The sequence below is a fragment of the Tachypleus tridentatus genome, chromosome 10, assembly GCF_004210375.1.
Source record: "Tachypleus tridentatus isolate NWPU-2018 chromosome 10, ASM421037v1, whole genome shotgun sequence".
Classification (NCBI taxonomy): domain Eukaryota; kingdom Metazoa; phylum Arthropoda; class Merostomata; order Xiphosura; family Limulidae; genus Tachypleus; species Tachypleus tridentatus.
Genome location: NC_134834.1, coordinates 5,948,920 through 5,961,837, shown reverse-complemented (window position 1 = coordinate 5,961,837; position 12,918 = coordinate 5,948,920). Strand labels below are relative to the sequence as shown.

At 33.1% G+C, this 12,918-nt stretch overlaps 1 long non-coding RNA gene across 1 annotated transcript in view; it reads right to left on the bottom strand.

The window, feature by feature from the left end:
* The window catches only part of LOC143228688 (uncharacterized), a 47,965-nt gene extending 35,392 nt beyond the window's left edge, over nt 1-12,573 (bottom strand). The window contains exon 1 of the long non-coding RNA XR_013015414.1: nt 12,137-12,573. This is a non-coding gene — a long non-coding RNA (uncharacterized LOC143228688). The remainder of the gene's footprint in view (nt 1-12,136) is intronic.
* Between the last annotated feature and the right edge of the window lie 345 nt (nt 12,574-12,918).

Here is a 12,918-nt window from a genome sequence, read left to right as displayed (position 1 = left end):
TTTATTCAGTTAATAATAGGTACGTAAGCCTTTCACCACAGTTATTCCACAGTGATTGATCCTTTCTATTCCTTACTATCTATCCATGAAGACGTTTATTTGTTTTGAATTTCGCACAAAGCTACACAAGGCCAATTGGGCCCATATCATGTGATCATGACAGATGGGCAGGTGTACAGAGAAAACGCGTGTCGTTTACCATTGAATATTTTTACACGTAAAGCATTTTATTGAATCTCAAACCATATTTGTCCGATAATCACCGTTATTAGCTTTAATTTAATTCGAAGTTTCTGTAAACTTATAGAACGACCTGTGAAACTATTTGTGTAATGAATAATAACAAACACGTAAACAATACCAGAGAACACCAGCACTCTAGTCCTTATGATAATTAACAAGATAAAACTAAGTACTGATACACAGTTCATTAAACTCAGATACTAGTTTTGTCATCAAAAAAGAGTTTTCAGGAACATGAGAGCTGTAGCTAAAAGACAGTCCTTAACTATAGGGTAGAAATAAACGAATGGTGACATCACTGAATAGTGACTGTTAGCCATAAGGAAACAAACAGCTCGTCGAAGATTTCTCACAATAAAGTTGTTTTTCAAAGGAGTTAAGTAACGTCCTTGTATTTATTTCAAACTCGTCTAAGTTCACTAAAAATTAAATATATAACGTTAGATCATGGTCTAATATTGGCACCATATATAGTGAAAAGTAAAACATCAGATCATGGTATAATAGTAGTATCATATATAGTGAATGTAAAACATCAGGTCATACTCTAATATCAGAACCATATATAGTGAATGTAAAACATCAGGTCATGCTCTAATATCAGAACCATATATAGTGAATGTAAAACATCAGGTCATACTCTAATATCAGAACCATATATAGTGAATGTAAAACATCAGGTCATGGTTTAATATTAGCACCATATATAGTAAATGTAAAACATCAGATCATGGTATAATATCAGAACCATATATAATGAATGTAAAACATCAGGTCATGCTCTAATAGTAGTATCATATATAATGAATGTAAAACATCAGGTCATGCTCTAATATTAGAACCATATATAGTGAATGTAAAACATCAGGTCATGGTCTAATATTAGCACCATATAGAGTGAATGTAAAACATCAGGTCATGGTCTAATATTAGTATGATATGTAGATAATGTTGAACATCAGGTCATGCTCTAATAGTAGTATCATGTATAGTGAATGTAAAACATCAGGTCATGCTATAATATTAGAACCATATATAGTGAATGTAAAACATCAGGTCATGGTTTAATATTAGCACCATATAGAGTGAATGTAAAACATCAGGTCATGGTCTAATATTAGTATGATATGTAGATAATGTTGAACATGAGGTCATGGTCTAATGTTAGTGCCATATATAGTAAAGGTAAAACATCAGGTCATGGTCTAATGTTAGTGCCATATATAGTGAATGCAAAACATCAGGTCATGCTCTAATATTAGTATCATGTATAGTGAATGTGAAACATGAGGTCACGGTCTAATAGTAGTACCATATATAGTTAAAGTAATTTATAAAGATCGTGATATAATTGGAGTATCATATTAAAATGAATCTAACATGGTGATACTGTTTATTTCAAACATAAAATTATACTGTGTCTCTAGTGGTATATCTTGTCATGGACGTAATACATCGCGGTTATGGTGAGCTTGGGTCATGGCGGATATCAGATATGGAGAACATAAAACACCGGTTATAATCTTTCATTACTAGTATCATATATGATGACCAGAAACCCACTTAAAATGAAAATGTAACTCAGAACGGCTGGTATGGGTATTAACATTTTTATTGATAAAAAAATAAAATAAATTGCACTAACTGTGTAAAAGTGTAAAGACCCATACCAGCCATTCTGAGATATATAAACTCCATTGTTATATCTGGTGTATTAGAGTTGATCTATTGTTAAAGTGTAGGCCTGGCATGGCCCGATGGGTTAAGGCGTTTGATTCGTAATATGAAGGTCGCGGGTTCAAATCCCCGTCACATCATACATGCTCGCCCTTTCAGCAGGGGGGGCGTTATAATGTTGCGGTCAATCCCACTATTCGTTGGTAAAAGAGTAGCCCAAGAGTTGGCGGTGGGTGGAGATTACTAGCTGCCATCCCTCTAGTCTTACACTGCTAAATTAGGGACAGCTAGCACAGATAGCCCTCGAGTAGCTTTGCGCGAAATTCAAAAAAGAACAACAATGTTAAACTGTAACTGTTTGATGTATTGGAATAGATCTGTAATTAAACCTTAAATCTTTGACGTTGATTCGATGTTAATCTTTAAGTAAATATAAAAACTAAACCAACTTGCAAGTTATTATACATAAGAACCTAGCTACCAGTGTTTAAAACCAATAACTGTGAAAGCACTCATTAGATACTGTTACTGGTGACAATGATTATCTCTGAATATGAGTAATGTCTCTCTCAGAACTGGATAGTTTAGTTAGTATTAATTAATAAACCCGTACCATAAATTAATAATGCATACTAATTCTCGTATCAATAATTTAAAGTATTTTAAAAATATATGGTGGAATTTAAATCATTCTGACCTTAACGTCACATACCAAACGAATGGTCTTGGCACGCGACTCGTGATAAACTATCTATCCAAGTAGGCCTGTTGGTCATGGATAATTCAGACGCTGTTTTGTTGGTGAAACTCGCACACAAATTTAATAACTCTTTAAAAAAACAAGAAAAGTAAGTCCACTAATTTTCAACGGTCTAATTTTAATTTTTAATCAGTAATAACAGTTATTAAAGGTTAGTAGCTTAATAACGGTTTGTTTTATGTTTGTAGAGGAAGCAGCGAAGCACCAATACAGTTCTTTTTAACTGGAGGAAAGCTCATAGTGCACAGCAAGTCGGTACTAGTCGTTGTCGTCAGACAACATAAAACATTAGTGGCTGCACGATGTGGCAAGTCGTGATTATATGTTTAACACGGTTCACTCTAAAAACACCAGTTGCTAAGGCCAACCGTGTAGTTGCCGGGCCAATACTGTCATTCAAAATGCATGTAAATACAGGCTCAACGTCGTTTGGACCAGGGCCTCGCGACCTTCCAAGCTCATGGACCCACAATGAAGCGCGTGGCTAGGAGATTACAGGGGACTGCTTAAGCTGCAAGGCACGTTGACATGGGAAAATAAATTAGTGTCGATTCGTTGCCGTACACTAATTGTTTATACTGTGAGTAATGCAACACAGACAAAACAAGATCCGTCACCTGAATGAATACAACAGGAGTTCAATATGTCACAATATATCAAACATTTTATTTAATAAAACATTGAAAAAAGTTCGTTATTCAACCAAAGTACAAGTTAAAACTTACAATTTATCAGAGTAACAACTACAAAGTTCGAACTTCGGGTAATTCTGTTAGTTTACTGATGTTAAACCTTTAGAAAGGATCTCAGTAACGATTCAAATGGTCGAACTTGGGTTATTCTTAACAACTTACACAAACTCTTATAATAGATCAAAGTTACAAATAAATAGTTCGTTCATTACAATAATTTACGTATTTACAACCCGTATAAAAAATAAAATAAGCGAGAAAATTCGTAACTTGGCTAATTCCAACAATTTACTCAAAATTAATCAAACCTGAGAGTAAAGATAAAAAAGTCAGTAGTTTGGAGGATTCCAACAACTTACTTAAATGAGGTGAAAGAAACGATTAAAAGGTTGGTAGGTTGGAAGATTCCAACAATTTACTTAGAAGAGGTAAAAGTAACGATTAAAAGGTCGGTAGTTTGGAAGATTCCAACAACTCACTTAAAAGAGGTGAAAGTAAGGATTAGAAGGTCGGTAGTTTGGAAGATTCCAACAGCTTACTTAGAAGAGGTGAAAGTAACGATTGAAAGGTCGGTAGTTTAGAAGATTTCAACAACGTACTGAGAAAAGTTAAAAACAATGATTAAAAGGTCTGTTCATTGGAAGATTCCAACAACTTACTTAGAAGAGGTGAAAGTAATAAGTAAAAGGTCGGTAGTTTGGAAGATTCAAACAACTTACTTAGAAGAGGTGAAAATAAAGATAAAAAGGTCGGTAGTTTGGAAGATTCCAATAACTAACTTAAATGAGGTGAAAGTAACGATCAAAAGGTCGGTTATTTGGAAGATTCCAACAAATTACTTAAAAGAGGTGAAAATAAAATTAAAAAGGTCGGTAGTTTGGAAGATTCGAAGAACTTACTTTACAAAGGTGAAAGTAACGATTAAAAGGTCAGTAGTTTGGAAGATTCCAACATTTACTCAGAAAAGGTGAAAGTATCGATTAAAAGGTTGGTAGTTTAGCAGATTCCAACAAAATACTTAGAAGAAGTGAAAGTAAGGATTAAAAGGTCGGTAGTTTAGCAGATTCCAACAAAATACTTAAAAGAAGAAAAAAATTAGGATTAAAAGGTCGGTAGTTTGGAAGATTCCAACAACTAACTTAAATCAGGTGAAAGTAACGATTAAAAGGTCGGTTGTTTGGAAGATTCCAACAACTTACTTAGAAGAGGTGAAAGTAACGATTAAAAGGTCGGTTGTTTGGAAGATTCCAACAACTTACTTAGAAGAGATGAAAGTAACGATTAAAAGGTCGGTTGTTTGGAAAATTCCAACAACTTACTCAGAAGAGGTGAAAGTAACGATTGAAAGGTCGGTAGTTTAGCAGATTCCAACAAAATACTTAGAAGAAGTGAAAGTAAGGATTAAAAGGTCGGTAGTTTAGCAGATTCCAACAAAATACTTAGAAGAAGTGAAAGTAAGGATTAAAAGGTCGGTAGTTTGGAAGATTCCAACAACTAACTTAAATGAGGTGAAAGTAACGATTAAAAGGTCGGTTGTTTGGAAGATTCCAACAACCTACTCAGAAGAGGTGAAAGTAACGATTGAAAGGTCGGTAGTTTAGAAGATTCCAACAACTTACTTAGAAGAGGTGAAAGTAACGATTAAAAGGTCGGTTGTTTGGAAGATTCCAACAACTTACTTAGAAGAGGTGAAAGTAACGATGGAAAGGTCGGTAGTTTAGAAGATTCCAACAACTTACTTAGAAGAGGTGAAAGTAACGATTGAAAGGTCGGTAGTTTAGAAGATTCCAACAACTTACTTAGAAGAGGTGAAAGTAACGATTAAAAGGTCGGTTGTTTGGAAGATTCCAACAACTTACTCAGAAGAGGTGAAAGTAACGATGGAAAGGTCGGTAGTTTAGAAGATTCCAACAACTTACTTAGAAGAGGTGAAAGTAACGATTGAAAGGTCGGTAGTTTAGAAGATTCCAACAACTTACTTAGAAGAGGTGAAAGTAACGATTAAAAGGTCGGTTGTTTGGAAGATTCCAACAACTTACTCAGAAGAGGTGAAAGTAACGATGGAAAGGTCGGTAGTTTAGAAGATTCCAACAACTTACTTAGAAGAGGTGAAAGTAACGATTGAAAGGTCGGTAGTTTAGAAGATTCCAACAACTTACTCAGAAGAGGTGAAAGTAACGATTAAAAGGTCGGTAGTTTGGAAGATTCCAACAACCTACTCAGAAGAGGTGAAAGTAACGATTAAAAGGTCGGTAGTTTGGAAGATTCCAGTAAGTCAATTAGAACAGGTGTAAGAAAACTGTACCGAGTGAAGTACGCTCGAAATATAAGTTTTCGTATTTTTTGTAGTAAATTGATTTCTCTAATTTACGTTTTGTGATCATATACACAACCGTAACAATAATAAAGTGATTAACTGGTAATCCTATGTGATCATATACACAACCATAACTATTCCCAATAATAAAGTGATTAACTGGTAATCCTATGTGATCATATACACAACCGTAACTATTCCCAATAATAAAGTGATTAACTGGTAATCCTATGTGATCATATACACAACCATAACTATTCCCAATAATAAAGTGATTAACTGGTAACCCTATGTGATCATATACACAACCGTAACTATTCCCAATAATAAAGTGATTAACTGGTAATCCTATGTGATCATATACACAACCTTAACTATTCCCAATAATAAAGTGATTAACTGGTAATCCTATGTGATCATATACACAACCGTAACTATTCCCAATAATAAAGTGATTAACTGGTAATCCTATGTGATCATATACACAACCGTAACTATTCCCAATAATAAAGTGATTAACTGGTAATCCTATGTGATCATATACACAACCGTAACTATTCCCAATAATAAAGTGATTAACTGGTAATCCTATGTGATCATATACACAACCTTAACTATTCCCAATAATAAAGTGATTAACTGGTAATCCTATGTGATCATATACACAACCTTAACTATTCCCAATAATAAAGTGATTAACTGGTAATCCTATTTCTCTTTTGTTTTGTTCAGAAATTACTATTTGTCACTTTCTTTTCAATGATAAGTTAATTACCTAACTACATCTTTATCCACAAGGTTGTTGTAAACAAATTACTATTTTACACTTTCTTAACCTTTTTACACAATAAGTTAATTACCTAACTACATCTTTATCCACAAGGTTGTTGTAAACAAATTATTATTTTATACTTTCTTAACCTTTTTACACAATAAGTTAATTACCTAACTACATCTTTATCCACAAGGTTGTTGTAAACAAATTACTATTTTTCACTTTCTTTTCAATGATAAGTTAATTACCTAACTACATCTTTATCCACAAGGTTGTTGTAAACAAATTATTATTTTATACTTTCTTTTCTATGATAAGTTAATTACCTAACTACATCTCTATCCACAAGGTTGTTGTAAACAAATTACTATTTGTCACTTTCTTTTCAATGATAAGTTAATTACCTAACTACATCTTTATCCACAAGGTTGTTGTAAACAAATTATTATTTTATACTTTCTTAACCTTTTTACACGATAAGTTAATTACCTAACTACATCTTTATCCACAAGGTTGTTGTAAACAAATTACTATTTGTCACTTTCTTTTCAATGATAAGTTAATTACCTAACTACATCTTTATCCACAAGGTTGTTGTAAACAAATTATTATTTTATACTTTCTTAACCTTTTTACACGATAAGTTAATTACCTAACTACATCTTTATCCACAAGGTTGTTGTAAACAAATTACTATTTTTCACTTTCTTAACCTTTTTACACGATAAGTTAATTACCTAACTACATCTTTATCCACAAGGTTGTTGTAAACAAATTATTATTTTATACTTTCTTAACCTTTTTACACGATAAGTTAATTACCTAACTACATCTTTATCCACAAGGTTGTTGTAAACAAATTACTATTTTACACTTTCTTAACCTTTTTACACGATAAGTTAATTACCTAACTACATCTTTATCCACAAGGTTGTTGTAAACAAATTACTATTTTTCACTTTCTTTTCAATGATAAGTTAATTACCTAACTACATCTTTATCCACAAGGTTGTTGTAAACAAATTATTATTTTAAACTTTCTTAACCTTTTTACACGATAAGTTAATTACCTAAATACATCTTTATCCACAAGATTGTTGTAAACAAATTACTATTTTACACTTTCTTAACCTTTTTACACGATAAGTTAATTACCTAAATACATCTTTATCCACAAGGTTGTTGTAAACAAATTATTATTTTATACTTTTTTAACCTTTTTACACGATAAGTTAATTACCTAACTACATCTTTATCCACAAGGTTGTTGTAAACAAATTACTATTTTACACTTTCTTAACCTTTTTACACAATAAGTTAATTACCTAACTACATCTTTATCCACAAGGTTGTTGTAAACAAATTACTATTTTACACTTTCTTAACCTTTTTACACAATAAGTTAATTACCTAAGTACATCTTTATCGACAAAGTTGTTAACAAAGTGTTACTATTTTACACTTTCCTAGCTCTATCTATCAACATATGTTAAATATAGAGAAGAGCAGCCCCTCTTTAACATGTGGTACGTTTTTCTGTTGAACTGAACTTTAATATAAAACTACTAGGAAGTGTTACCTCATTCAACATTTTAAATGTTTAATATTATCGGAAAATCCCCCGTATTTAACCTGCGGTATCATCACTGACTGAACATGGACTTTCACCGGAAAATACTGCTAACTATTACTTTATTCCACAGCTTATAGGACCAGTGACTAAAACTATTGAACGATAAAGTCTGCAGGTAATGTGCATGATCCATACATAGAGGAATTGCAATGAGACTGAAGGCGCCCTCCTGTGCATCTAATGAATTTGTATTTTGCCTTTGGAGCTAAACAGAAAAGTCTCAGTACGATATCGGTTATCTTACCTATGGTAACTTGTTTTTTTGTAGTCTTTTAAAAAACTACTAAAATAGCATGAATGAGTGACCGAACAACATCTTTGTGCCTGAATGTTTAAACCATAATATTTTCAACCTATTATATCACTGTTGAATTCCCGGTGCTAGCTGACTTAATTAGAAGAGTGACTGAAAAATAGCTTATGAGAACTAAACAATATTGTAATAAATAGCGGTGAAAATTGTTCTTCTTGGTTATAATGATGAGTACGGGAATAAGAAAGGACAAACAAACGTGGTAAGCCTAATTCTTCTCTCGTAATTATTCCACATAATACATCGCTAGAGACTAGCAGAAACCTGACGAAAGGATCTGATAAGCCTAATTATGTTTCTGTAAATACCAATTAAAAAGGTTTTGAAAAACGGGACATAATAATCAAGGTAAGCCTAATTCTGTTCTTGTAATTACAAGCTATTGAAATAATGATTAAATAGTTCTTTTAGTCCTAATTCTGTTCACGTAATTACCCCTTATAATAATTAATAACTAAAAAAACACCGAAACAATATTTTGCTCGTTTTTTGAATTTCGCGCAAAGCTATTCGAGGGCTATCCGCGCTAGTCGTCCCTAATTTAGCAGTGTAAGGCTAGAGGGAAGGCAGCTGGTCATCACCACCCACTGCTAAGTCTTGGGCTACTCTTTTACCAACGAATAATGAGATTGACCGTAACTTTATAATGCCCCCCACGGCTGAAAGGGTGAGCATGTTTGGCGCGACGGGGATTCGCACCCGCGATCATCAGATTACGAGTCGAACGCCTTAGCCCACCTGGCCATGTCGGGCCCCGAAACAATAGCTAAATAATCCTGCTAAGCCTAATTCTGCCTACGTGCTTAGTCGCTAAAATTAACCAGACAAATGTTATGAAAAATAAAATGAAGTGATATTGAAAATCACAGTTTTGTTCTCGTAAGTATTTATTACAATTAGAATTTCTGGCTCTCAGTGTTAACATATAAACATCTAAAAATACCCTAAACACAATAAATAACTAAAATAAACACCGAAAAACAGAAACCCTAATTATAAATGACTGGAAGAAAGTACTTCAGAGGATAATTCATAATTTACCAGAATCTAAATATGGAGAAAGTATTTTATTGCTTGTCTTATTTCAAAAGTTATAACACAATAGAAAAGTTTGAAGTGTACATAAATTTTGTTTACTTGTGTTTTGACGTCTCCACTAGAACAGCTAGTCACGAAGGATACTTCGAATTAGCTTTAATAAGTGCTCAAGCTTTAGTTTCTATAGAATGTTTCCTGATGGGACAGCAGTAAGTGTATAAATTTACAATGCCAAAATCGTAGTGGACACGGAATAAAATCCAACGTGGCTTTGCTCAAAACTGCCAAACTAATCCTGCAGAAAAGTCAGTCATGCAGGATGTTTCCAATAATCGCCGATAGAGGACATTAAGTTCAAGCTCAAAAGTTACTGTGTTTAGATAAATCTAAACTGTTTCTATATTTTTATTTAAAGTGGGTTTCTCTTCAACAAGAATCAAGAAAAACCTACAATGTTCTGTTTCGCCCGGAAGAACTGTAATGTAAGAAGTATCTCTCCTTTTCACTTGTCAACCGGGATTTACCTAAACCCGCTGATTTTTAAAAGAGCATGTCCAACACAGCTGCAAATTTAGCCTAGCACAGCGGGGGCGCTGCATTCGTTCCACACCCACCATTCGGTGGTCGAGACTCTGGTTACGCAGATTAGCGTCAGGTTTACAGGTGCTATTATGGGTGCAGCACGTGTCACACCTGGGCGAGATGAAGAAGACTATAGGAGTGGAAAAAGCACACCTTAAACTAAAATAACAGCAGGTGTGCTATCTCATCTTCCATAAATAAGGGAGTTGAAACATATTTTCATAGCATATGCGGAAGACAATGTGAACACTGCGTTTGATGTTTTTTACAAAGCCTACTATATCGCAGCAAGAAAACAGTCATGTAACACAATATGAAATGTTGTTATGATACTAGGAGGACAAAATTATAAATTTTCTGTAAGTCACCACAAGGAGTACTGGTATAACAAAATTCTAAAGCTCTTAAATTCGCCACTGGGAGTACTAGTAGAACACAACTCTGAATGTTCTTTAGTCTACCACTAGGAGAAAGTGAAACAAAATTCTAAATGTATTTTCATCCACCACTAGGAGTACTAGTAGAATAAAACTCTAAATGTTCTATAATCCACCACTAGAAGAATTGATAGAACAAACCTCTGAATGTTCTTTAATCCACTACTAGAAGAACTGATAGAACAAGCCTCTGAATATTCTTTAATTCATTAATGGGAGTACTGATAGAACAAGCTTCTGAATATTCTTTAATCCATTAATGGGAGTACTGATAGAACAAGCCTCTGAATATTCTTTAATCCATTAATGGGAATACTGGTAGAACAAGCCTCTGAATATTCTTTAATCCATTAATGGGAATACTGGTAGAAAAAAAACTCCAAATTCTTTATATCCTCCACGAGGAGTACAAAGAAAAAACTGAATGGTCTTTAACCCACCACTACAAATAACTAAATCAAAACTCTAAATGTTCTTAAACTCTTCACTAGGAGCACTGATAGAACAAAACTCTAAATGTTCTTAAACTCTTCACTAGGAGCACTGATAGAACAAAACTCTGAATGTTTTTAAACTCACTACAAGAAATACTGGTAAAACAAAACTCTAAAGTTCTTAAATTCATCACTGGGAGAACTGATAGAACAAACTTCTGAATGTTCTTTTATCCACCTCTAGGAGTGAGTAGAGCAAAAATCTAAATGTTCTTTAACCTACTACTAGGAGTACTGGTAGAACAAATCTCCAAATGTTCTTTAATCCACCTCTAGGAGTACAAAAAAAAAACACAACTGAATGCTCTTTAATCCACCACTAGGAGTATTACTAGTACAAAAAAAAATGAATGTTCTTAAGTTCATCACTAGGAGTAAGTAAAAGAAAATTCTAAATGTGTTTAAATATACCACTAGGAGTATTAGTAAAAAATAAAACTATTTTAAAAGCTCTTAAATTCACCACTAGGAGTACTAGTAGAACAAAACTTTGAATTTTCTCTAGTTCACCACTAGGAGTAAGTAAAATAAAATTCTAAATGTTCTTTCATCCATCACTCTGAGAACTGATAGAACAAAACTATAAATGTTCATTAATTCACCAGAAGGATTACTGGTAGAACAAAACTATAAATGTTCTTTAATCCACCACTATAAGTACCAGTAGAATGAAACTCTGAATATCACACCTCTCGGAGAACTGATAAAACAAATTTCTGAACGTTTTTTAATCCACCACTAGGAGTGAGAAGAGCAAAAATCTAAATCTTTTTAAACTCACCACTGGGAAAATTAGTAGAATAAAATTTTTAAAGGCTCTATCTCATCAGGCTAATATGGAGTTGTCAAATCAACTGGTAGATATTTTTGAAAATTCACAAACACTTTTACCTTATCTCTATTTTTGCTGAACAAACACTCAAGTTTTAGTCGATGGATTGACGTTGAATAATTTATCAGATTTACTTCATAAATTTTTCATTTTATTTTTATGTCTATGTAAGATTAAACTATTTGGCAATGAATACTGATATTTTAATCAAGAACTTTTAACATTTAATTAAACCTTTATATTTCCTCCAGTGCTTAACGTGTAATCAACGTACAGAACCTGTTCCAATAGCTCGTGAGATTGACTGTTAGTTCAAATGATAATTACGATAATATTTACCTACCATAAGTCAGTTGTACACGGTGCCCACAGAAACAAAGTCGAATTCAATCCAAGGCTTAATAAACAATTAAGTGCACAGTTTAACGAATGAACATGTAGATTTACAACAAAAGAAAGACGTATCTTTATATGAGGATTAGTAGCCAAATGTCTTTACTTCATGTGACAAAATAGCGGCTCGTAAAGATCTTATCTGACTCAGTCTGAAGCCGCGGTAATTTGTTACAAAGAGGCCTAATAAACCTTCTCAGCTTTACGAGCAAGCCACAGTATTTTTATTCCAATGCATACCCTAGTCTAATTAGAATTAGTCCTATAAAATTCTGTCTTCATGTAAGATAGGCATATTACTTTATGATAACAATTAAAATTTAACCTTAACCAAAAAAAAAATTATCTGCGTTGCTATGAAAGATTTGACAGGAAAGAACGTCTACTGTACAACACAAAGAAAAGTAGTCCTAAAGTATTAAGCCTACATCATTTTCTCTATTGGTGCGTTTTTTAATTTATTCAAATAACTGAAACATACAATCCTCTAAACAATTGAATAAAATAGTAATTATCTGGGGCTGCAGAGAATATATTAAGCATATAGTTACTAGAAAGTAGAAAATTGGGTTATTACGAAATTACCATATATTTAAATTAGTACACGAATAACCAGGAAATCTTTGAAGTCCAGAGAGGGTCGAACAACTTCTAATTTTAGGGACCATGGCTATAAATGTGAGACATCAAAACAAAATAAAACAACGATTAACCCAAACAAAAGCTGAAACA